The sequence below is a fragment of the Leuciscus leuciscus genome (genome assembly GCF_965113295.1).
Source record: "Leuciscus leuciscus genome assembly, chromosome: 1".
Taxonomy (NCBI): domain Eukaryota; kingdom Metazoa; phylum Chordata; class Actinopteri; order Cypriniformes; family Leuciscidae; genus Leuciscus; species Leuciscus leuciscus.
The window spans coordinates 22980871-23005933 of record NC_138725.1 but is presented as its reverse complement, the minus strand read 5'-3'; the positions used below and the strand labels follow the sequence as shown (position 1 = coordinate 23005933).

The window sequence follows — 25063 nt, the reverse complement described above, 5'->3', positions numbered from 1 at the left end:
TATATGTATAGATATATGTTGCAGGCATATATTGTGTTCTCATAAGTCAAATATATGTATAGATATATGTTGCAGGCATATATTGTGTTCTCATAAGTCAAATATATGTATAGATATATGTTGCAGGCATATATTGTGTTCTCATAAGTCAAATATATGTATAGATATATGTTGCAGGCATATATTGTGTTCTCATAAGTCAAATATATGTATAGATATATGTTTCAGGCATATATTGTGTTCTCAGATAAGTCAAATATATGTATACATATATGTCATGCTATTTAAAATATAAGTACATATATGGCCATATATTACATTTTTGCATGGAGATATTTCGTAATGCAATATTTGTGCTTTTACTGATTCGTTGGAATCACAAATTACAAGCAGAGATAAATACTAAATAACAAAGTTACAAAGTCTAACAGTTGTATTCCAATAGGCTACAGAAATTATTCTGTAAATTACACCTATGACATAACCAAAAAAAAAAAAAAATACTTGCTGAGACGGGTAGACGAGTTTTTAACATCATTTTGTGTGCATGTGTGTCCATTCAAAGGCAAGGAAACACAAAAGAGGAATCAATTCGGTGTTCGCACGCACTTCGGGTAATGAGTGAATCCCGATTTTCGCCTCTTTTGCGTTTAAAATTGTTTGAACACATCCAAATGACAAACTTTCACTCTATGATGGTTAAATTTAGTAGTTAATCCGCAAATCACATGCGTGCCGAACCGTGTGGCAGCTGGTCCTTACAGATCACAGATTAATGTAGCCTATAGGCATTTTATCACCCCAAATTACAAATATGACCCTGTCAAAAAAGGTGGAGTGCTTTTTGCAATTGGGTCGGTTCATGTTCACACCGTAAACAAACCGTACCAGAGTTCGTTTGGAACCGTACCGAGAACGTACCTCTTCAGCTGGGTCTCGGTTCGGTTGTTTGGTCCTCACCCGAGTGTGATTGCTGTATTCACACCTGCCCAAAAGATTCGCACCAAGGGGGGAAACGAACTTGAGTTCAATTCTATCGAACCAAACAAGTCAGGTGTGAATACCCCCTTAGGTACCGGTTCCATATCGGTGCCAGGTTTCAGTACCCAACCCTACTTTCAAGTCAGTGCTGTTTGATCTGATATACAGTATATGGTTAATAACAGAGAATTCTGTGTTGTGTTGTTAATACTGCGCTGAATTCAAATGCTTTCTCACTAGATCTCGCTGCGATGTTATTAATACTGAATTAAAGGGATAGTTCACCCAAAAATGTTAATTAGCTCATGATTTACTCACCCTTAAGTCATGCTAGGTGTATATGACATTCTTCTTTTAGATGAACAATCAGAGTTATATATATATTTTTTTTTTTATTCCCAGTTTTGTAATGGATTATAATGAATTTGCGTTTTTTGCTTTGATCTGAACTGACAAATTAGACATTCCTGTTGGTTGAACACGAGTTAATAGATATCAATCAATCAACAAAGTGTCCTGTGCTCTCCACACACCGGCTATAGATGGAGAGGAGAGATTTGGCTATAGAGTGATGTGTGTCTAACTTACACAGAAGACTTTGTTTCTCGGCACATGAAAATAAACTATAAGCTCAGTTCTTCAGTGCGGAGGACGTGAGCCACGTTGCTCTTCACTGAAGCATTGACTATATCTGCGAAGCGGGGTGGTCTGTGAGCGAATTGGAGCGAGTAACCTCATGTCATCATGTCCAGTATACTGGCGAAAATGCTGTCAGGCTTCTATGGCCGTTACTTCCTCTTTCCCAAGAAGGATGGCGGCATCAGGCCAATCCCAGACCTCAGACATCTGAACTATGTCCTCACGAAATGGCTGTTCAAGATGCTAACTTTGAAACGAATCCTCATGCTAGTATGCCCAGGGGCTTGTTTTTTCTCAGTGGATCTGAAAGATGCACACTTTCATATCCAGATTGCCCCCCTTCACAAACCGTTCTTGAGGTTTGCATTTCGAAGGGGTTGCATACCAGTATACAGTCCTACCATTGGACTGTCTCTGGCACGACGCATGTTTAAGATGTTCATGGGTGTGGTGTATTTCCCCTGAGACAGAAGGGAATGCGCATCCTCAACTATCTCGATGATTGGCTCATTCTGGCCCAGTCAGAGACGGAATTAAACTCTCTCAGATCTGTGCTCCTCAGCCATTTGGGATGCCTAGGACTCAGAATCAACGTATCCAAGAGCTCACTGCTCCCCAGTCAGAGAATCTCTTCCTGGGTTCAGTAATAGACTCAGCCGAATGAAGGTTTGGCTGACACCCGAGCGCGCTCAGACCATTCAACGGCTTTTGACTTCGTTCAGAGTAGGGGCCCGTACTATGATCTCCATATCAATATTGTTAAAAGCTCTACTGTATATAAATGAAGGTGACTTGACTTGATTTGACAATATGAGCTCATCCCAGATAGAAATGTTGTTGTTCTACACTGTAAAACCCAATAAGTTAACTCAACTCAAACCGATTGAGGAAACTAATTGCGGCAAACCATTTAAGTTTAAAAACAAATACATATGAAGTCTGTCTTCAGATCAACACCAGCCTGATTCACCCACAACAGCTCAACTCCCTCAGAACGAACCCAATAATCACAGGAGAATCCAGTATCTGAATACAACTGACAGGAGAGAGTCACAGAGCGGCCTGGACTGATCTCAGTCTGTGAGGATGAAGATGAGGATGATGATGATGATGATGATGATGATGATGATGAAGACACTGAAACTGAACACAAGACACAAATCACAGACTCTTCAATCATCATCTGAGTTTAAAGGGAGAATCTGCTGTTTTTAAATTGACCACATAATCATAAACTTACCATGAAGAACATGCAGAAAAACATGTGCATCAGGTCCTTGTTTTTGGTCTCCTCCATACACATTTATCCATTGTTGGCAGATGTAAAATCCATAATCTTCTTCTGTGACGTTCTTGATGTTCAGAGAGCAGTCAGACTCCAGACTCAGTCTCTTATGTCTCTCTGTGTCTTTCTTCTTTATCCCTTTAGTAATCAGTGCAACTGTCCCTGAGTTTCTGAATCTGTTAGCGTAGGTCCATGTAGTTTTAAATTTGCAGTGAGAAAGAGCATTATTACAGGACAGACGCACATTTTCACCAGAACTGATGAACACATGATCCACTCCACTGATACCTGAAACACAGTATATCTCAGTGATCATTATGATATTAATAAATGAAAAAACATAAACCATACCAGCATAAAAAGCAGAAGAATCAAATCATACAGTCTTTTTCCGATGTTTGATGGTAAATGCATTCATTAACATTTATGATAAACCAAATCAAACGCCTCTTTAAGAAGGAATAAGAAATACCCTGACTTTGAAACAAATGTAAATAATGTAATATCATCATATCTTGAACTCTTGATGTCAGCTTTGTCATAAACATTACTGGACGGCACAGGATTAGTTGATCCTCCTCTTCAAGCGTAGAAAATACACTAATAACTGCCCTTAAAAGCTCTTTATCTGTTCTGTGTTTCTCTCTTTCCTTCAAACTCACCCTACTGTGACTTATGCACAGCTAAATACAAAATAACAATTCAAAACCCACAAAGAATATTTGTGGAACAGTTCCCAAAGGAAGGAGCAAAACTCAGGGAAGGTTTGCTGGGATCAGTAGTTCACTCTCCATCCAGACACAGTCGTGATGATACTGTACTTCTGTTCTCTGACCACACAACATCACTTCACTGAGCTGAACACTCGTTGTGTGTTTGATAGTAAGTTTATGATCAATCATGAGCTGAGTTTGGGAAGTAGTTAACAGTGAATTTGATCATGATTAGGGTCCTCTCAAGTAAAGGCATGACAAAATAATGCATTAACAAATCATTTAATAAAATATCATTAAACATGCACTAGGAGAATATTTGTATTCCTTTACACCACCAGTACAACAAAACAAACAAACAAAAGATAAAGGTTATTTGTAGTTCTTTTACTCACAGCGCATTCACTGTGTGCTCATACTATGATCTCCATATCAATATTGTTAAAAGCTCTATATAAATTAAGGTGACTTGACTTGATTTGACAATATGAGCTCATCCCAGATAGAAATGTTGTTGTTGAATGTTTTGAGAGCATTATGTTTTGTTCTTGTAATGTTTTCTGTAGATAATTTTATTTTTGTTACCAGAATGTCCTAAAAGGAAGGATAACACTCTCTAAACATTCTTATACAGTTTTAGCGGAAGTTTCCCAGCAGACACAGGACTGAACCATCTTTTCCTCATATGTCTCTAGTTTCCTGTTTACACTCAGTGCATTTGGGGTCAATATGATCAATCATGAGCTGAGTTTGGGAAGTAGTTAACAGTGAAGTTGATCATGATTAGGGCCCTCTCAAGTAAAGGTATGACAAAATAATGCATTAACAAATCATTTAAAACAATATGATTAAACATGCACTAGGAGAGTGATTGTATTTTTTATTTTTATTTTTTACATTTTTAATAATACAAATATTATATATATATTTTTTTTTTACTTATGTTTTTTATAACATCTATGAATTAATGCTATGTTTTGGGAGATGTGAAGTACTTTTGTGCCTATTTACTGCAAAATACCTCAGCTACACCATTAGCATGCATATGAAATATTACCTTTTTATAAAAAAAAATAAATAAAAAAAACCATTAATGATGATCGAAATGAAATATGAGTTGTTTCTGGATATTGATCTCGGTGTGAGATGCATAATTCTTCATCTGCTGATTAGAATTTTTTGTGCAGATAATATAGTTTTGCCAAAAAGTGTAATTACCATACACTTCCAGCAGAGGCGCCATAGAGATCCATTCATTTTTTTGGATGTGACTGACTGCTCTTATTACAGCTTTTGTTATGAATATATATATATATTTAAACATTTTAAAACACATTAAATCAGTATTTTTTTGTTGTTATTTGAGGTCTTTTGAAGCGTCTTGTTTTTGCAATAATGCCACATAAATTTCCAGTAATGACACTAAAAGAAAAGACTTGAATGCAGTTACATATTATTTAATTCAATAATCCAAATGTATATAATTATTAACTTTAGAATAAGAAACACATTTTAGTACATGAAAGTAAATACCTTTGTGTGTCTCTGTGTGTGTGTGTGTGTGTGTGTGTGTGTGTGTGTGTGTGTGTGTGTGTGTGTGTGTGTGTGTGTGTGTGTGTGTGTGTGTGTGTGTGTGTGTGTGTGTAAGTGATCACGTTCGTTCCACATTGTATTTTAGTCCAGGAGTTTTAGGAAAAAAGGGTGAACAAATTGCAACAGAATCAAACTCAACTGATTTTGTATCCTCAATATGTCCTGAGTAAGGGAAAAAAAGCTCAGAAGAATCCCATTAGGGGAAAGTTCTGAAAAAGACCCAAATATATCCTATTCATACGCCTATTCATTATCTTTCTCACATGAATAGGGTAAAAAATGTAACCTTTAGATATCACCATGAAAATTACTGAGTTGATTACTTATATCAAGACAAACAAAAAATGTATTACAAGTTTTTTTTTAATTGTTTGTTAACATGGACAAATGGTGCATAATCTAATTACAGATGTGCTAATTTGCATAAATACCACAACAGATCTAAACATTGGGTACAGCGTTTTTAAAACATTCAGAGATTCAGTCAGTCATTAATTCAAGGTCCACTCAACTATCAACTCTCAACTTTCAACTGTCACTAAGCTGTCCCTCAGGTAAGAAATATGTCCTTTTGTTTTTCCTACATGGATTATTCATTAATATACATTAATAAAACATACCTGGTGATCAACTACAATTTATTGGGAACATCTGGATGTGTGTTGAGCTGTTGTACGACTATTTTTGGTGAAACGATGTCAAGTTTAGGATTAGCGAATAGTTTCATTAGATAGCTAACACGGCTAGCAGCAGCAAATAACTTGTTAGCTGTCTTGAGATTAATCGACTTGAATTACATACATGGCAGTGTAATGCCTACAATAATCCATGTATCCATGTCTTAAGTAAGGGATAATGTATAGCGAGGCGGTTGTTATAGCGGATAACAACCCCGACAGGCTGAACGGGACCCCGACGCGAAGCATCTCATGAAACATCTTCTCGTCCCCCAGAAACAGTCCCACAGACCCAGCCCCAAACCCCATCTCTGCAATAATAATTAATAAAGGCTGTTTTAAAGTACTTCTTCCTGCCTCTATGTATTAATGCTCATGGGTAGCCTAAATGGGTTCCATTCAGACCTTAACATTTAGTCTTTTACTGTTATATGTCAACAAGATTCAACAAGACATTTTCTCCTGGCTAGACCCAATGTTTAGATCTGTTGTGGGATTTATGCAAATTAGCACATCTGTAATTAGATTATGCACCGTTTGTCCATGTTAACAAACAAAAAAAACAAAAAAAAAACATTTTTTGTTTGTCTTGATATAAGTAATCAACTCAGTAATTTTCATGGTGATATCTAAAGTTTAAATTTTTTACCCTATTCATGTGAGAAAGATAATGAATAGGCGTATGAATAGGATATATTTGGGTCTTTTTCAGAACTTTCCCCTAATGGGATTCTTCTGAGCTTTTTTCCCCTTACTCAGGACATATTGAGGATACAAAATCATTTGAGTTTGATTCTGTTGCAATTTGTTCACGGTTGACCCCCATTTTGGCTTAAAACGCCTGGACTATTTGTGCTCTAGTACATTGACGTATGGAAATTTTCAGATTTATTCTGGATTTATTGATTTTTTTTTGACAAATGAAAAATAAAATAAAAATTTCATTTCAAAGACATTCATTTCAAAGGTCTTGAGTCTGACTTTTTTTTTTTAAATACCTTCAGAACAACCGAATCAAGCCCAGTTTTTGTGTGTGTAAAGATAGATCATTTAGAAAAAGTCACAAAATCTTATTGCACTGAGATGAAGGAAACCATTTTTTTTTAACTAAAGAAAAGTCGACAAATTAGGGTTCGGTCCTGGAGGGCCACTGTTATACTGTTATATTTGTTGTGTTTTATTTTCTGAGAGTGCAAGCATGATGTTGAATCATCATCATCACATTGTAACATAAATTCAATGCCATTATCATTGATTTTCGGATGAAATCTAAAAAAACATTATGGGTGTAAAAGTGATGTTGATTCAATGCAGTAACATTGACACATTAACACTGATTTAACATTGTTTGGATGGTTGCTTGCTATCTGGGACCCTCATCAAACACAGCTAATCAATGACTACGTTTACATGCAGCCAATAACCCGTTCAAAACCGGGATATTAGCAATAACCCGGTCGCGCACGGCCATGTAAACACCGGCAAAAACCCGGATATGCTCATATCCCGGTTTTTAAAAACCCGGATATTATCCCTGGGGTACCCCTTTTCTAACCCGAATATTTGGTCATGTAAACGCGTATCGGCATATCCCCATCAAAAGGAACATTGATTTGTGTTCTGTGCATGTTCTATTCGCAAGGAATCTTGGTCTTTTGTGTAGAGACGGCGCATACAAAAACCCGCGTGCAGTATAACGGAAGTAAACAAGAAGTAGAGGTAAACATGGCGAGACGCAGCACAGCACCACACTTTTGGAGCGAGGAGGAAAGCGCAAACAAAGGCGATCGCTATCTGCCCCGAGCTATTCATTATCCGCTTGCTGCTGCTGTTGTTGTTGCCTTTGGATACAGGAAGAAGAATCGGAAATGACGCACATTGCGTCTTAACGTTGTCCGTACGTCCAAACGCTAACCGTGCGTCGCCGTTTACATCGGGATATTGCCAATTGATTACAAATTCCATGTATACAGGAGTAACTCTCTCTACTCACGCATGTAAACGGGTTATTCCGAATGTTTCAGAAACCCAAATAGTGACCTTAACCCGACCATAACCCGACCATAACCCGATATTTGTCAGCATGTAAACGTAGTCACTGTCTCCAGGATTACTAGAAAGCTACAGACAGGAGAGTTTATCAGGGTTGGAGAGAAACTCTGCAGGACAGTGGCCCTCCAGGACCGAGTTTGCCCATCCCTGGTTTTCTTTATGAAGCACGTCACCGTTATTGAGATTCACGCGCTGATTCTTGAGGTTTGAGTGTATCAAAGTGAAACAGTAGTTCAAAATGTTTAGTGTTTTTCTATATGTTTTACTCTAATCAATTATATGAAATGAATAACACACATGACAGTCTAGAAGAGGTCAGCTGATCAGAGCACTACATAATGACTATATCATTATCATCATCATCAAGTAGATGACATCATCTGATCACATTAGTAGTGGGAATCTAGTAGTAGTAGTATATTTATCAAAGTGATTTTCCCCATTATAGATAAAGTTTAAATTACCAACTTTTGGTACATTCATATGGAGAAGAACCATCATGATAGAAATTCTAAAAAAAATTGAATTGAAAGAAATAAGAAAGCTATAAGAAATTGAGATTGAGACCAAAAACATTGTGTACCCAGAGTTCACTAAAAAGAAAGATTTTGAACAACTCACTGCAGCTCCGCCGGCATTTTGACAGTCAAAAATAGTTGATAGTTCTTAGGGCTCTCTCTCTCTCTCTCTCTCTCTCTCTCTCTCTCTCTCTCTCTCTCTCTCTCTCTCTCTCTTTACTTCCTCTTTTCTTTGTCTCTTACTCTCACTCACTCACTCTCTCTCTCTCTCTCTCTCTCTCTCTCTCTCTCTCTCTCTCTCTCTCAGGAAACATGTACATGCTGGCTAAGATTAATGGTATAAGTTATCATCATCTCATGCATATATTTTGTAACTATGTTAAGTGTAACTATAACCATATTTTGTAATTAAACCATTTCAATTACAACTAATGTGCTAAACTGTTTTGATTTGCTATTGACTTTGAAGTGCTACATATTGCAATACAATATCGTCACTCTCTATAGCAACGCTCTCCCACATATTAATCTATTGTAACTGCGCTTATTTCCGTCGTTGGTATGAGTAGCAGTGGGTGGAATAGACAAGAAATGTACAGTTTTCTACCATCTTGCTGACAACTTTTCTTTAGTCATTCGGCAGTCTTGCAGCTTGAACCTCTACAGGAAATCCACCCTTACGCCCGTTTCACACATACTCCATTTGCAGTGTGTAGTGCTTTCACATATGCATACAGTAACTGATCCACGGCTGTACCACAAACACAAGTTTTGTCAGCATTGCGATTCTCTTTGTACACATATACACTCTTTAATAGACGTTTAAACACAATTTAAACAACGTATTATTCAATGCTACTTTATATATATATATATAAAGTTGCTCAAGCAAGTGGTAAAAGAGGGCGGGCTCGACAGGCATAGACCACTCGAGGTCGAGGCCTTATACGGCCTACGCTGTCCTCGTCAGCGTCCTCACTGTTAGGTCCACCAAACCTAGCTCCTGGAGCAAATTGTGAAACTCCTGAAACCCTCCGGAGGGTCTGGTGGACCCGAGTACAGCGACGATGTCCCCTACGCAGCTGTTTCTGCTCTCCAGAGCATATACGAGCGGTGACTCTCTCGATTAATGCTAATGCTCGATAAACATCTAAAAAAGATGGCCGCCAAAACTTTCACCTCTGACGCGCGTAAATTTCGCTTCAAACTTTTGTTTTTACGCGCGTTAGACACGCGAATTAACACAAAGTGGTCAAGCGTCAAACTAGACGCGGTAGACGCGAATTTGACGCGCTATTCGCGTCCGGTGTGAACGCACAGTTAGGGCTCTCTCTCTCTCTCTCTCTCTCTCTCTCACTATCTCTCTCTCAGGAAACATGTACATGCTGGCTAAGATTAATGGTATAAGTTATCATCTCATACATCTATTTTGTTACTATTTTAAGTATAACTATAACCATATTTTGTCATTAAACCTTTTCAATTACAAATAATGTTCTAAACAGTTTTGATTTGGTGTTGACTTTGAAGTGCTACATATTGCAATACAATATCATCCCTCTCTATAGCAACGCTCTCCCACATATTAATCTATTGTAACTGCGCTTATTTCCGTCGTTGGTATAAGTAGCAGTGGGTGGAATAGACAAGAAATGTACAGTTTTCTACCATCTTGCTGACAACTTTTCTTTAGTCATTCGGCAGTCTTGCAGCTTGAACCTCTGCAGGAAATCCACCCTTACGCCTGTTTCACACATACTCCATTTGCAGTGTGTAGTGCTTTCACATATGCATACAGTAACTGATCTGCGGCTGTACCACAAACACAAGTTTTGTCAGTATTGCGATTCTCTTTGTACATATATACACTCTTTAATAGATGTTTAAGCAAGTGGTAAAATATTAACCATGTAGCCTACTTATATTAAAGTCGCAAACATTTTAAATTAAAACGTAAAATGTACAAAAACAGCCAATTATGTCAATTAAGAAAAAAATTACAAGGTTTTATGGTTAAAGGGTTTGAAAAAAGGCCTATTAAAGTATCCGCTTATGCAGATGATATCACTGTTTTTATCAAAAACAAAAATGATGTTGAAGCATTAAAAGAAAGTCTTAATATTTATGAAAAGGCCTCATCTGCAAGGGTCAACTGGAACAAAAGTGAAGGGTTCATTATGGGGAATTGGCAAGAGAAGCATCCTCCAGTACTCCCAGGTGAAATTAAATGGGGAAATGAAGGATTGAAGTTTTTAGGGGTATTTCTTGGGAGGGAAAGATATCAGGAACAGAACTGGGAGGGAATGGTTGAAAAAGTGTGTGGAAAATTGTCCAAATGGAAGTGGTTGTTGCCTAAGATATCATATAGGGGGAGGGCACTAGTGACAAACAACTTAGTTGCCTCTATGATCTGGCATAAAATGATTGTAATGAACCCACCAAATGATGTTGTTTGTGAAATCCCAAAGAGATTAATTGATTTCTTTTGGTCTGGATATCACTGGACAAAGGCTGCTGTGCTTTTTTTGCCCGTCAATGAAGGTGGACATGGACTAATGGACATACAAAGTCGAATTAAGACCTTTAGAATCCAAGCAGTGCAAAGACTGTTGTATTCTGGGAATTCCATGTGGACTGATACGGCTTGTGCTTTATTGCAAAAAGTGGACATTTTTAAATATGATAAACAGTTGTTTTTAATAAGGCTGACTGATCTGAATTTGAGTGGTACTTCATCCTTTTATCAGTCAGTTTTAAAAGCATGGAAATCTGCTTTTAAAGTAGAGAGAGAGTTTTCAGATCCTGGAAGCTGGATACAACATGAACCTCTTTTCAGCAACCCTCTGATAGAAGCCAAGGAACTAAGTCTGAAGAGCTTGAGATCTGTAATGGCAAAAGCTCATTGTACAAAAGTATCCGATTTGAGAACTGGCAACAAATGGAAAAGTCATGAGGAGATGTGTTGTCTGACTGGCATCAAGTCTGTGAGGTTCATGAATATAATACTACAGAGAATCTTTTCGGTTTTACCTTCTGCATTGAGACAGTTTCAAGAAGCGAATGAGATGACTCCACAGAACAATGAAGAACATTATGAATTTCCAGACTTAAATATTTCTGCAGCCATTGAAGAACAACCAGAGGATGATTCAATTCTCAATTTCAGAACTCCTCAGTTAAAAACGTTTGAAGAAACATCTAAGAAAGCAATCTACATAACATGTGTGAAAGTGACACACTACTCCTCCCTAACGACAGTAAGGGAATCAAAATGGACAGATCTTTTTGGGGAAGATTCCTCCCCTAAGGGATGTTGGAGGACTTTTTATAAACCTCCCCTGGAGAAAAGGACTGCACATCTCCAGTGGAGAGTAGTTCACTGGGCGATAGCCACGAATAAACATGTGGCACATTTTGATCCCAATGTGGTAAAGGGATGTGTTTTTTGCAATGCCGAGGAGTCAATAGATCATGTTTTATTGCTATGTTTTAGATTAAGAAGATTATTTCAGACCTTGGAAGATTGGTTTATAAAATTGGGAGAAGTGTTTAGCACAGTGAATTTTATTTTTGGTCTTAAATATGTTGCTGCAAAGAGGAAGAATATTTCCTTGATAAACTTTATAGTGGGCGAGGCAAAGTTGGCAATATGGTTGACAAGGAAGCGGAAACTAAAAGGTGAAGTTTCAGGGGACCCTGATCTGACTTTAAAGGCCATAATAACGGCAAGAATTAGAGCAGAATTTGTGTACTATAAAATGACAAATCATTTAATGGTTTTTAATGAAATTTGGGGAATAGGAAAAGCTTTGTGTACAGGTCTTTACACTGGCTCCCAGTTAGATTTAGGATTGATTTTAAGGTATTATTACTGGTATATAAATCATTCAATGGCCTAGGACCTCAATACAATGCAGATATGCTCACTGAATATAAACCCAACAGATCACTCAGATCATTAGGATCATATCAGCTAGATATACCAAGGGTTCACTCTAAGCATGGTGAGTCTGCTTTTAGCTATTATGCTGGAACCAGCTCCCAGAAGAGATCAGATGTGCTCCTACAGTAGTCACATTCAAATCCAGACTCAAAACACTTCTGTTTAGCTATGCATTTACTGAATGAGCACTGTGCCGCTGTTTGTCCGACTGTTTGTTTTCCTTTCAAAAGCAGGGCATTTAGCCCGAAACTGTAAATGCACACTCAGAAGGTGTAAAAGAAAGTGATAATGTGAAAGTGACGTGTATTAATGTGGGTTTGAAAGTAGTTAAATGACAATATTAAAGTTTTCGTCTGAGAAAGAATGTGAACGCAGTGCTAAAGAAAGTGACGAGTAAATGAGGGAGAAAAGGAAGTTAAAGGAAAGTTGATAGATGGAAGTCGTAAGAAGATTGAAGGTTAAAAGAAGGTTGAAAGATTTAAGTCTTAAGGGAATCCTTTTGAAGGAAAGATCTATAATAATATTCTTTTTATTTTTTTATTTTTTTTAAGTACTGTATTTTATTTTATTTTTCTAAACGGTTTTAATTATTCTTAATTTTTTTTTATTATTTTAATTTCTTCTATGTAAAGCACTTTGAATTGCCATTGTGTACGAAATGTGCTATATAAATAAACTTGCCTTGCCTTGCCTTACAGTTGATGAAGAGGAACAATTAATTTTTCTTTTGTAATTTTCTTTTTTATTTAAGTTTTTTTTGTAAGGTTTTAATTTGGAGGAAAAAGTTGTAAATTTTTATGTTTTAAAGGAGTTGGAGTTGTAAAAAGAAGAATGTGATAATAAAGGAGTGTAAAATTCAATTTTCTCTCTCTCTCTCTCTCTCTCTCTCTCTCTCTCTCTCTCTTTACTTCCTCTTTTCTTTGTCTTACACTCTCTTCTCTCTCTCTCTCTCTCTCTCTCTCTCTCTCTCTCTCTCTCTCTCTCTCACTCTCTCTCAGGAAACATGTACATGCTGGGTAAGATTAATGGTATAAGTTATCATCATCTCATACATCTATTTTGTTACTATTTTAAGTATAACTATAACCATATTTTGTCATTAAACCTTTTCAATTACAAATAATGTTCTAAACAGTTTTGATTTGGTATTGACTTTGAAGTGCTACATATTGCAATACAATATCATCACTCTCTATAGCAACGCTCTTCCACATATTAATCTATTGTAACTGCGCTTATTTCCGTCGTTGGTATAAGTAGCAGTGGGTGGAATAGACAAGAAATGTACAGTTTTCTACCATCTTGCTGACAACTTTTCTTTAGTCATTCGGCAGTCTTGCAGCTTGAACCTCTACAGGAAATCCACCCTTACGCCCGTTTCACACATACTCCATTTGCAGTGTGTAGTGCTTTCACATATGCATACAGTAACTGATCCACGGCTGTACCACAAACACAAGTTTTGTCAGTATTACGATTCTCTTTGTACATATATACACTCTTTAATAGACGTTTAAACACAATTTAAACAACGTATTATTCAATGCTACTTTATATATATATATATATAAAGTTGCTCAAGCAAGTGGTAAAATATTAACCATGTAGCCTACTTATATTAAAGTCGCAAACATTTTAAATTAAAACTTAAAATGGACAAACACAGCCGACTCATGCCTTTTCTTTTGCATTTAAATTTTAATACAATAAATCTTGCATGTCACAAAGAACTTGTTTTTCCACATCCACGAATGAGATGATTTATGGTGAGATTACTACATTTTATTTAATTAAATGCATTTATGGTGAGATTATTATATTTTCATGTCAATCTGTGTTCATTTTGACTCATTTTAATTCAGCGCGTGCAGCACAGCAAAATTAGACTCGGTGCGAAAACGATCGCTACCTCGAATGGATCGCCGGACCGCATCCACATGAAGTTTGAAAGCTCTAACCTGTAAACATGGGTGCGGAAAAAAATATGCACACGGAGTATGTGTGAAACGGGCGTTACACTCTTAATATGAAGATAATTCTTCATCATCAGATGTTTGAGTGACACTATGTCCAGTATCAGGAATAATACAGTATGATCTTTGTGTATCAATACACAACTCTGAGATCACAACGTGAATGTGTGCAAGAATAAACTGAGCATGTTCAAATGAACTCTTTCCAGACTAATTCCACTAAATGTCTTTAGAGAAAATACAGATTTCTTTACCTGTGAGAAGTGAAGAGAGAATGATCAGTCCCAGCAGACACAGATCACACTTATCAGCCATTTTGTGTTTCTGTCAGTCTTCCTCTTCATTATATATAGTTACAGCTCTTCCTTTAAACATCATCAGCTCTTCCTCTGGTTGGTCACTTCCTCTGATCTCATCAGTGTTTAGTCCTGACTCTATGATACAGCTGAAGAAGCGATCAGAAAGATATCTGGTGTAAAACTGTGTTGACTTTGAAAAGCTCTGGATCAGAAAGTGAGCTGAACTGTACAGTGGCGTCCAGAAACCAACCAAGTAAATGGCAATTATGTTGACAATACTTTTATTAGTTTAAATTAGTAAAAAATCTGTATATGTCACTGCTGCTAAGTTTTCACTCATTTGAGAGTTTGTTGCAAGTCCAAATCAGGGAATGCACATCTCAACTTTCCTGCAAGGGAAAATAAATAGTACAGCGTAACTGAATGCCACTGCATAGTATAATAGAGGAATCATTGGTAATGGGTCATTGAATTACTGAAAAATAAATTTTCAATAATTATACAGTTTAGAGAAATTTCTTTACTCCATAAACATTTTTCAGGTTTATGTGGTTTTTGTCCCTAAAATGATTTTCTAAAATTGTACAATACTGGTTCCCAACAATTCCTAACCCTCACTGATATACAATTAGCTAAAACGATTATTTAATGCAATCTGCAATTTTGGGCCGAAATCTAGGCTGGGAGAAGTGAATCAGCAAGTGATTTATTTTTGTGTGTGATAAAAGTCATGAATTTAGAGAGCATGCTAAAATACCATGTAACAACTTCACAAAACAACAATCTCAAAACTACCATACCAGGGTTTTTCCTGGGTCAGAAATGGTCTTCGGTGGAGGCATAGGCGTAATTTGTGGGTGGGGCGGGTGGGACGGGTGTGATATGTCCCCATCACTTTTTGCCAGGGTCCATTTTGTCCCCACCACTTTTTAAAATTTGTATGTATCAATACAAATAAATAAAACATCTCCAGTTAACTAGCAGAGCATTCATTTAGTTCGTCTGTTAAATAAGAGGCGATCTAGCGCTTAAAATGTGTTGCTATTGAAATCAAGTGAACAAAGTGCTTGTTGCCGCTGATATCAGTGGTGCGGATACAGTGTGTTCTCTTGTGGCTCACGCACAGTCTTCACACAGACCCGCGCTTCAATCTATCACTTAACGCCGTTGCGGAGACTAGGGGTGTCGGAATTAATCGTTTCTACGATGCATCGCGATGCAGACGAGGACGATTCGGTATCGGTTCAGTAATAGACCATAACCGATTATAATGTACTGACGCTTTTCTGACGTCATTTGTCACGTACGTGCTTTGTCGCGGTAGCATACAGTGGCAGAGGGAGACGAGACGCGAGTGCAAGTAATTAAAAATGATCCAACTACTTTAAAAGCCTACATCTGGGCACATTTCGGCTTTTATGAACAACCTGGTAAGCACGACCTGCAGAAGACACGCACTGTGTGCGCTCATGTAATGCACAAATATAATATGCAGGAGGTAATACCACTAACTTGATAAACCACGATTTTCACCCCGAGCTGTTAACGCCTGGCAGAGTCTGACTGCTTTAGAGTCAGTGGATGAGCTCCAACGCCGAATCCGCAGCCAAAAACAAATCATCCACCCGCCCCAATAATTTTCTCTGATTTAAGTATCCGCACCCGATGGTCAAATTACAATTATTCTGTGTTGTTACGCGTGATTATAAATGGATGATCGTCACCTTCATCAGCAGATTCGGCGACGGTTGATGCGTGCATCTTTAATGGTAACATAATACACTGATTAATTGTATTGATTAATTAATTTGTATTAATTGTATTAATTGAGGATGCAGTGCATCGTGATATCGAATTGAACTGAATCGATGACATGATAATCGTAATCGAACCAGTGTAGGTTCACACCCCTAGCGGAGACTCTCTATTCGTTCTGGTAAAATCACAAAACAAAATGCACACAAACGCGTCCGTGCTTAATATACAACCAGAGATGAACATATTCGGTTTTGATGAAAAAAACAACAAACATACGAATGCGGATTAGAACCTGTAACGCTTGTCAGAGAAGAGTAGAGCTGCACGATTAATCGTTAAAAGATCCCGATTTCGATTCAACCCCCCACGCGATCTTAATCTTGCATTTCTACGATTCTGCCAATGATATTCAACGAGATAATGTGCCATAACTCACAGCGGGCGCGATGACGCCTTGACGTCTCATTGGGTATTGCGAGAGCCAGATGTGCTTGAGCTAGATGCATTAATCTCCTGAAATGAGATGATTAAAAAGAAAACTGCTCAATCACAAAGTACCAGCGGCCAGACGAAACAAACGTCTAGAAAAGCAACGCAATTCAACGCAACACCATACCCATCAAACTCCCTCAGGCTCAAAGAAATTACAGATGCAATAGCATTTCACCTGGCAAAAGATATGGCTCCCGTGACCACTGTTGAAAAAGATGGCTTTAAAAAGCTGATTAAAACCCTTGATAAGCGCTATTGCATGCCCTCTCGTAATTATTTTTCACATGTTGCAATACCTGCTCTGTGCAACAAGTGTTGGGTGAGCAATTGAAGCGGAACTGCGAGATGTACAGTATTTTGCAGCAACTTCAGATTTATGGTCCAGCAGAGCAAAGTTATACATGAGCATAACGATTCATTTCATTATTCATGATTTTGAGTTGAAAAGTCGGTGCCTACAGACTGGGTTTTTTCCTGAGGACCACACTGGCGAAGCATTGGCACAGGGATTAAAGAATGCTCTCATAAACTGGAAATTGGAGGAGGAAAATCTTGTTTGCATAACTATAGACAATGGAGCCAACATTGTAAAGGCCATGTCCATAAATGATTGGACACGACTACAGTGTTTTGGTCACAACATGGGACTGCATTATATCCTACAACATCTGGACAAATCAGGGACTTATGTGAGGATCCTATTTGTGGACTTCAACTCGGCCTTCAACACCATCATACCAAACATCCTCCTGTCCAAACTAACCCAGCTCCCTGTGCCCGCCTCCATCTGTCAGTGGATCACCAACTTCCTGACAGACAGGCAACAGTTAGTGAGGCTGGGGAAATTCTCATCCACACCTTCATAATCAGCACTGGCGCCCTCCAGGGGTGCGTTCTCTCCCCACTGCTCTTCTCCCTGTACACCAACGACTGCACCGCAAAAGACCCCTCTGTCAAACTCCTGAAGTTAGCAGGCAACACCACACTTATCGGCCTCATCCAGGACGGTGATGAGTCTGCTTACAGACTGGAGGTTGAACAGCTAGCTGTCTGGTGCAGTTATAACAACCTTGAACTTAACACACTCAAAACAGTGGAGATGATCATGGACTTTAGGAGAAACCCCCTGCACTCCCCACTCTCAGCATCATGAACAGCACTGTGGAAGCAGTGGAGTCATTCAGGTTCCTGGGCACCACCATCTCTCAGGACCTGAAGTGGGACAATCACATTGACTCCGTTGTCAAAAAGGCCCAACTGAAGAAGTTAAACCTGTCACAGGAGCTGCTGATACAATTCTGCTCTGCAGTCACTGAATCCTCTGCACTTCTAGAACTGTCTGGTTCAGCTCAGCTATCAGATCTCAGAAGACTACAGTGGATAGTCTGCTGAGCGAATCACTGGTACACCCTTCCCCACTCTCCAAGAACTGTACTCATCCAGAGTGAGTAAAGAGCTGGCAGAATCACCCTGGACCCCTCACACCCAGGGGTCAAATTTTTGGGATTAACTCTTTCCCTGCCATTAACATAAATTTCCGTGATTTATGAGACTTATGCTGCGTCCCAACTCGCCTACTTATACTACGCCCTTAAAAGTATGTACTCCTTTTGTGAAGAAAAAGTACATACTTTTGAGTGTGTAGCAAAAGAGTAGACCAGCGCCACTTCCTCTTTGAACTGTTGTCGTCTGGTCGGCTCTACAGAGCTCTGAGCACCAGAACGGCCAGGCACAGGAACAGTTTCTTCCCTCAGGCAATCCACCTCATGAACAGTTAATGCCTGCACTTAGCAATAAACATGTGCAATATTTAAACACTATTTATACATTTATTTATTTAATACACCAGGCTTCTTATTTACATTTACATTTCCTTGTGCATTGTGTTTTTTTTTATTATTTAAATCAATTTTTGTGTATTGTGTATCTGTGTACTAATTCTATTTTTATTATTTGTATTATCTGTGTCCTGTCACTGTTATTCTGTTTGTACTGTGGAAGCTTCTGTCACCAAAAACAATTTCTCGTATGTGCAAACATACCTGTCAATAAAGCTCTTTCTGATTCTGATTCTGACAACAAACTGTACAAGACATGTATAAAAATGTCATAGACTGACATATCTATATAAAGAGCTTTTTTGTAGATAAAATGTGTGATGATAAACCAGTCTGTGTGAGCCAGTCCAGTGGATCTCGCGGTCCAGAGTTGAGGACAACTCGCGGTCCTATAGCAGGATAGGTGCATACTCGCACACGCTTAGAGCTTGTGTTAATCGCACGTAGAAAAGGAAGTTAAGGAACGACCTCGATCCATCAGGAAACGCCACATGGGTCGCTGCATTAGGTAGGCTATAGCGTTGCAGTCAGACTAAATTCAGTTATATTTAGACTTTATATTTAGACTATAGACTTTATTCACGAGTTCACGCATTACTTGCTGGTGCAAAAGTGATGTTGATTCAATGCATTTAACATTGACACATTAACATTGATTGTTTTGATGGTTGCTTGCTATCTGGGACCCTCATCAAACACCCCTGAAGCAGCAAATCAATGTCTTCAGGATTACTAGAAAGATACAGGCAGGAGAGTTTATCAAGGTTGGAGATAAACTCTGCAGGACAGTGGCCCTCCAGGACTGAGTTTACCCATTCCTGGCTAAAACCTTTGCTTGAAAAGTGTTGAATAGATGTGATAGTGATATGCGATAGTTTGGCTACACCCACTACACACTCCTGCCAGTCGGACTGATAACAGCTCCAAACCCTAAAAGCTCCACATTTCACAACTCCACAACAATGTTTTCTGGACGTATCCATACACAAGAGACACAAGCATAACAGATTGTTATGATCCAGAAGATCACATTTGCTTTTATTTTGGCCTAATGGACAATTAGAGAAATTCACATGATTGTGTAGACTGTCTGTATATGTGCACTGCATTAAAGCTGATTTTTTTATTATTATTTTTTTTAGATGAAGGAAAAGGATGCAAAAAGAAAAAAGAAAAGTGCGTGCCTTGCACTCGACACCATATACATAATTAACACATTTGACAGACCAGACGATGCCAGATGACATCATCTGATCACATTTCCTCTTACTGTTCTTGCCACACACACACAGTTCCAGCAGAGAGAGAAAAACTAACATTAAAATGAACACTGATCACCATAATGGTGATTATTTTCAATAAGTCAAGTCAAGTTTATTTGTATAGCGCTTTTCACAATACAGATTGTATCAAAGCAGCTTCACAGTATTAAATGAAAATAATACAACAAAGGTTGTTTCAAGAGGAATTTATTTAAAGATAAAATTAAATTAAATATCCCCAAAATATCCCCAACTGGGCAAGCCAAAGGCAATAAATCATCATCATCTAAACCTCTGTTAATCTCAATATGTTTGAGATACAACAAGTATGCAGCCCAGTTAAGTTGTTGTGTGACTTTTCCAGAAGTCAGAGAACGGAGGTGCAGTCAGGGTACTTCTTATTCCTTCTTAAAGCGGCACTTTGATTTGGTTTATCCATAAATGTTAATGAATGCATTAACTATGAAACATGTACTAACATGTAGTTCAGGCTGCCGCTATTCATGCGTGAATCCATAATGACTCCATCGTTCATGCTTTCAATTATCATTAGTGTCAAACTATTAGTCTTTATCAGAGAGCTGTTCAAATCACTGACACACTCTTAATATGAAGATAATTCTTCATCATCAGATGTTTGAGTGACACTATGTCCAGTATCAGGAATAATACAGTATGATATGTGTCTGTGTGTATCAATACACAACTCTGAGATCACAACGTGAATGTGTGCAAGCAGTGCTCGAAGTGGGGCGGTACTCACCGGTACGCAGTACCGGCACTTCTACATTTTACTCTTAAGCGTACCTGCACTTTTTCTTGTGTACCGCTACTTCTCGCATGTAGCCGGTACTCTACCACTGACAGAAAAAGCGTCAGTGTCACGCCCGTTTCACATATACTCCGTTTGCAGTGCGTATTTTTTTCCGCACCCATGTTAACAGCTTTCACACTGCATGCGGATGCGGTCCGGCGATCCGTTCCAGGTGCGGTTCGTATACAGTAATGCAGCGTTCATTTCCGCACAGATCTATTTCTGCTGTGCTGCACGCGCTGAATTAAAGTGACAGCACATGGTTCGTGGTCAAAATGAACACAGAATGACATGAAAGTATAATAATTTCACCATAAATGCATTTAAATTAAATAAAATGTAGTAATCTCACCATAATTGTATTTTTGGACTTGCAGACTTGGAGGAGTTCCGTTTGCACGCACGACTTGTTTAAATATGTTGTTAATAAATAACAAACAATAAATTGTTGTTGTACCTGCAATATCTCCAAGTTTAGTTTTTCACTGTAGAAATTTCAAATGTCATGATTTGCCAATGCAAAAGTGCAGGCCAGCTGACAGTCTTGCCTGGGCCCTGGACGAGATAATCTTAGATGCGCACAATTCACACCCCGCGTTAATTGAAGAGAAAAAAATCTCCAAATGCTCCACGTGAAACTGCGGTCTTCCAACCTTTTACTATCATGTCAAAAATGATTTTGATTAATATATGCGCGAGGGAGAGAGAGCAAGACAGCGCTCGACGTGTTGTTTGAAGACGTGAGTGCGCGCGCGCGGCTGGGGCTCTCTCTCTCTCTCTCTCTCTCTCTCTCTCTCTCTCTCTCTCTCTCTCTCTCTCTCTCTCTCTCTCTCTCTCTCTCTCTCTCTCTCTCTCTCTCTCTCTCTATATATATATATATATATATATATATATATATATATATATATATGCTCGTTATGCGCCTTGTCAGGCGATCAGCACTCATTCTATTCTATCACTTGCCGATCAAATAAGGCTTTGACGGGACAAAAATTTGCTTTGGCGGCCACCAAAAAAATGTCAATGCAGGAAAACCGCTGACAAGGCTCGGGAACATTGTATCGGCTGCGCTGTTTTGTACCTTGCTCTAAGTTGACTTTACTAGTTCCAGCTTCACCGTCACCACCTTTTTTAAAATATTTGTTTAGAAAATCTCCCAGGCCTCTATTTTCCTTTTCTCTTCTTCTCTTTTCTGAGCACCGGACATTTTGAGCGTACTGAACTTCAAATCAAATGACATCAAATTTTGATCAGTGGCCAAACCATTTTTGTGTTGGGGGTGTTTTTTTTTTTTGTTGTTGTTGTTTTTTGTTTTTACCACTATTTCAAGGACAATTAGGAAGAAAACAAATAAAAAGCTTTTATGTAACTCAAATATTACATTTTTTTTCCACAAATAGGACTATTTTTAAATGTTTAAAAAAATTATTCCATAATTTAATGAGGGCCCAGCTGCCCCCTCTCCGCCCCCCTCCTTACTAGAGAGTACCGGCACCTTTTTCCCCCCACTTCAAGCACTGTGTGCAAGAATAAACTGAGCATGTTCAAATGAACTCTTTCCAGACTTAATTATGTCTTTAGAGAAAATACAGATTTCTTTACCTGTGAGAAGTGAAGAGAGAATGATCAGTCCCAGCAGACACAGATCACACTTATCAGCCATTTTGTTTTCTGTCAGTCTTCCTCTTCATTATCATTCCACGAAATCAGTGCCTTTTCAACTTTGAAAAATTAAAATATAAAATGAGTTTAAACAATTTTTTTTAAATATCCATTAAATGAAGACAGCATAAAATAACAAGAAATCGTATTGTGCCATCTCAGGCTATGTAATTATTTATTTTATGACTATTTATCTACAGTACCTCATGTTTTGATATTTTTGTCATGCCTGTTACAGACACATGCATTACTATATACTATAGTTTTAATTAGAAATATGTTATAGTTTTCACATATATGAGCAGTATTTTAGTCCCTCTTTTCACTGGAATTGTTTCAAAATTTAGATATTTTTTTTTCAATCTTATATTTGCCATTCAGATGACCAAGAACATACAAATTTTGGAGGGTGATCACATGTCAATTAAGAAAAATATATATTTTTACAAGAGAGATATTAAAATAAGGGCTTTGTCAAAAATACAATATAGATAGGGTTACAATGGAAAAACTTGGAAGGCCATTTCAAATATAATTTTTATATTTTTTATGAAATTAATGACAGTAACAGGATTGACATCATAGTAACAGGACTGACCAGAGTAACAGGGATGACAGGACACACATTCTTCAGCATACACTGCACATATTTGTTTACATCATTTTGTAAAGTTTTACCTTTTTAAATTGTATTACTTGACACAGCCTAGTTGTATTAGTGAAGCACATTACATTTCTAAGAGATCTAAAGATTTAAGGGTATTGTAATTAGAGTAATTAGACCCATGCGTCCATCTGTTTGTCTGTGTGAGTATGTCCCCTCACAGAACTTAAAATATACTGATCTGGTTCAATTATTAGGCAAGGAAGATAATCAGATCTTGGTCTTTCTATGATGATCTGAAAACAGATGCTAACATTTGGTTTCACTTTCTTGAACATTACAAGATTGGGGCGAGGGTCTGCAGTCACCTTACTGCTATTGTTTGTAATCGCACAAAAAAAGTCATTTTTATTGTTAGAATTGTGATTTCATAATATTTAGATATGAATCCAACTGGAAAAAACTTGTGAAAAGATATCTTTCAGTTAGTCAAATAGCAAATAGCATATAATGGGGCTCTATAGCCATCTAGTGGCTAAAATAAAAAAATTTTACTTTTAAAACTACATTTTCCAAAATATGGGCAAACATTTTACACAAAACCATGTCAAATTATCCATGTTATCCCAATGAATGAAATTTAGACATTTATAAAGTGAATTTTACATTTAAAAAAACTGTATAAACTGTTTTGTATAAAAACCTATTTATAAAAAATAATTTATTTATATACATTTTAAATATATCATAAATCCTCCCAAAACTGCACAAATGTGGAGTAAAAACATTAATAAACAGAGTAAAATTACATTTGTTAAAAAAAATATATTATTCTGTTACAAAATTACATGTTATTGTCTGGGGTCTCTGGAGACCCCGAAGACCACGAAAGTCACTATTTTTTTCACGCTAACATAAAAACAGATATCATTACAAATTTTTTTTATTTTATTGTACATCTAGAAAGGGTTGAGAGCCGTACAAAGTTTCATGCCATTTAGACAAAGAGACATTTTTTTTTTAATTCAGCAAAAGTCATTTGCGGGTCAAAAAGACCCCGAAGACCATCAGAGGGTTAATACTTCAATTGCCAGATGCACCAGCAATACCAACTCTGAATGATATAGGCATTAGCTCAATAAAACACCCAGGATGACCTTTAAAAATGTTAGCAATTTACACAGATAAACTTTAAAAACAGTGTGGCTAAGGTGACACCTAATCTATGTCATCCCTGTTACCCCACATGTCAAAACCTGTTACTATTCAAAAGTAACAGGCCTGACAGTAACAGGTTTGACAAATTCAAGCTAATTTGCTAATTGCTAGCTATTAGGGCAAGGCCACAAAAGCACATGTTGTACACTTTGAAAGGATATTACTTGTAGATATTGATTACATTAAGTTAAATAAATAATTGTTTAAATTTATACTTTAAAAATCAGTAACAGTTTTGACATTGCATGATGTCCCCACCTCAGTTATACCTAATAAATCATCAAAATAGAGCATTATAGAAGAGAGAGAGAAACTTACTTGTGTTTTAACTGTTGGAATAATGATTGAGAGATGATGTAACTTCCTGGAAGTGATGTCACAGGAATGTACCATTATTTTACAAAGGTTTTTTGGTGAGGGTAACAGGCATGACATGAAATCAGGGGACACCGATAAAATGGTTTATATTTTATTAAAAATAATGTATATTTATGCCAAAACATTGCTTAACAGTGACACTATACTTAGAACAATATGAAAATGTGATTTTTGTATAATTTTGCCTTCAATTTGCAAATTAAAAGTCCTGCAGAAAAAGAACAATCACAGGGAGGGACAGGCCAAAAACCTTACCCTTATCAGCATAAATGCAATTTTAATTATTTAAAATAATATATAAATGACTTTAATTTAATGTAATATTGAGGAAATAATACATAGTACTATTATGTTTTCAAATCAC

At 37.4% G+C, this 25063-nt stretch overlaps 1 protein-coding gene across 1 annotated transcript in view; it reads right to left on the bottom strand.

Annotated features, from left to right (window-relative positions):
* Positions 1-25063, bottom strand: part of LOC309498564 (uncharacterized protein) — a 270271-nt gene that overhangs the window by 207811 nt on the left and 37397 nt on the right. The window lies entirely within an intron of this gene.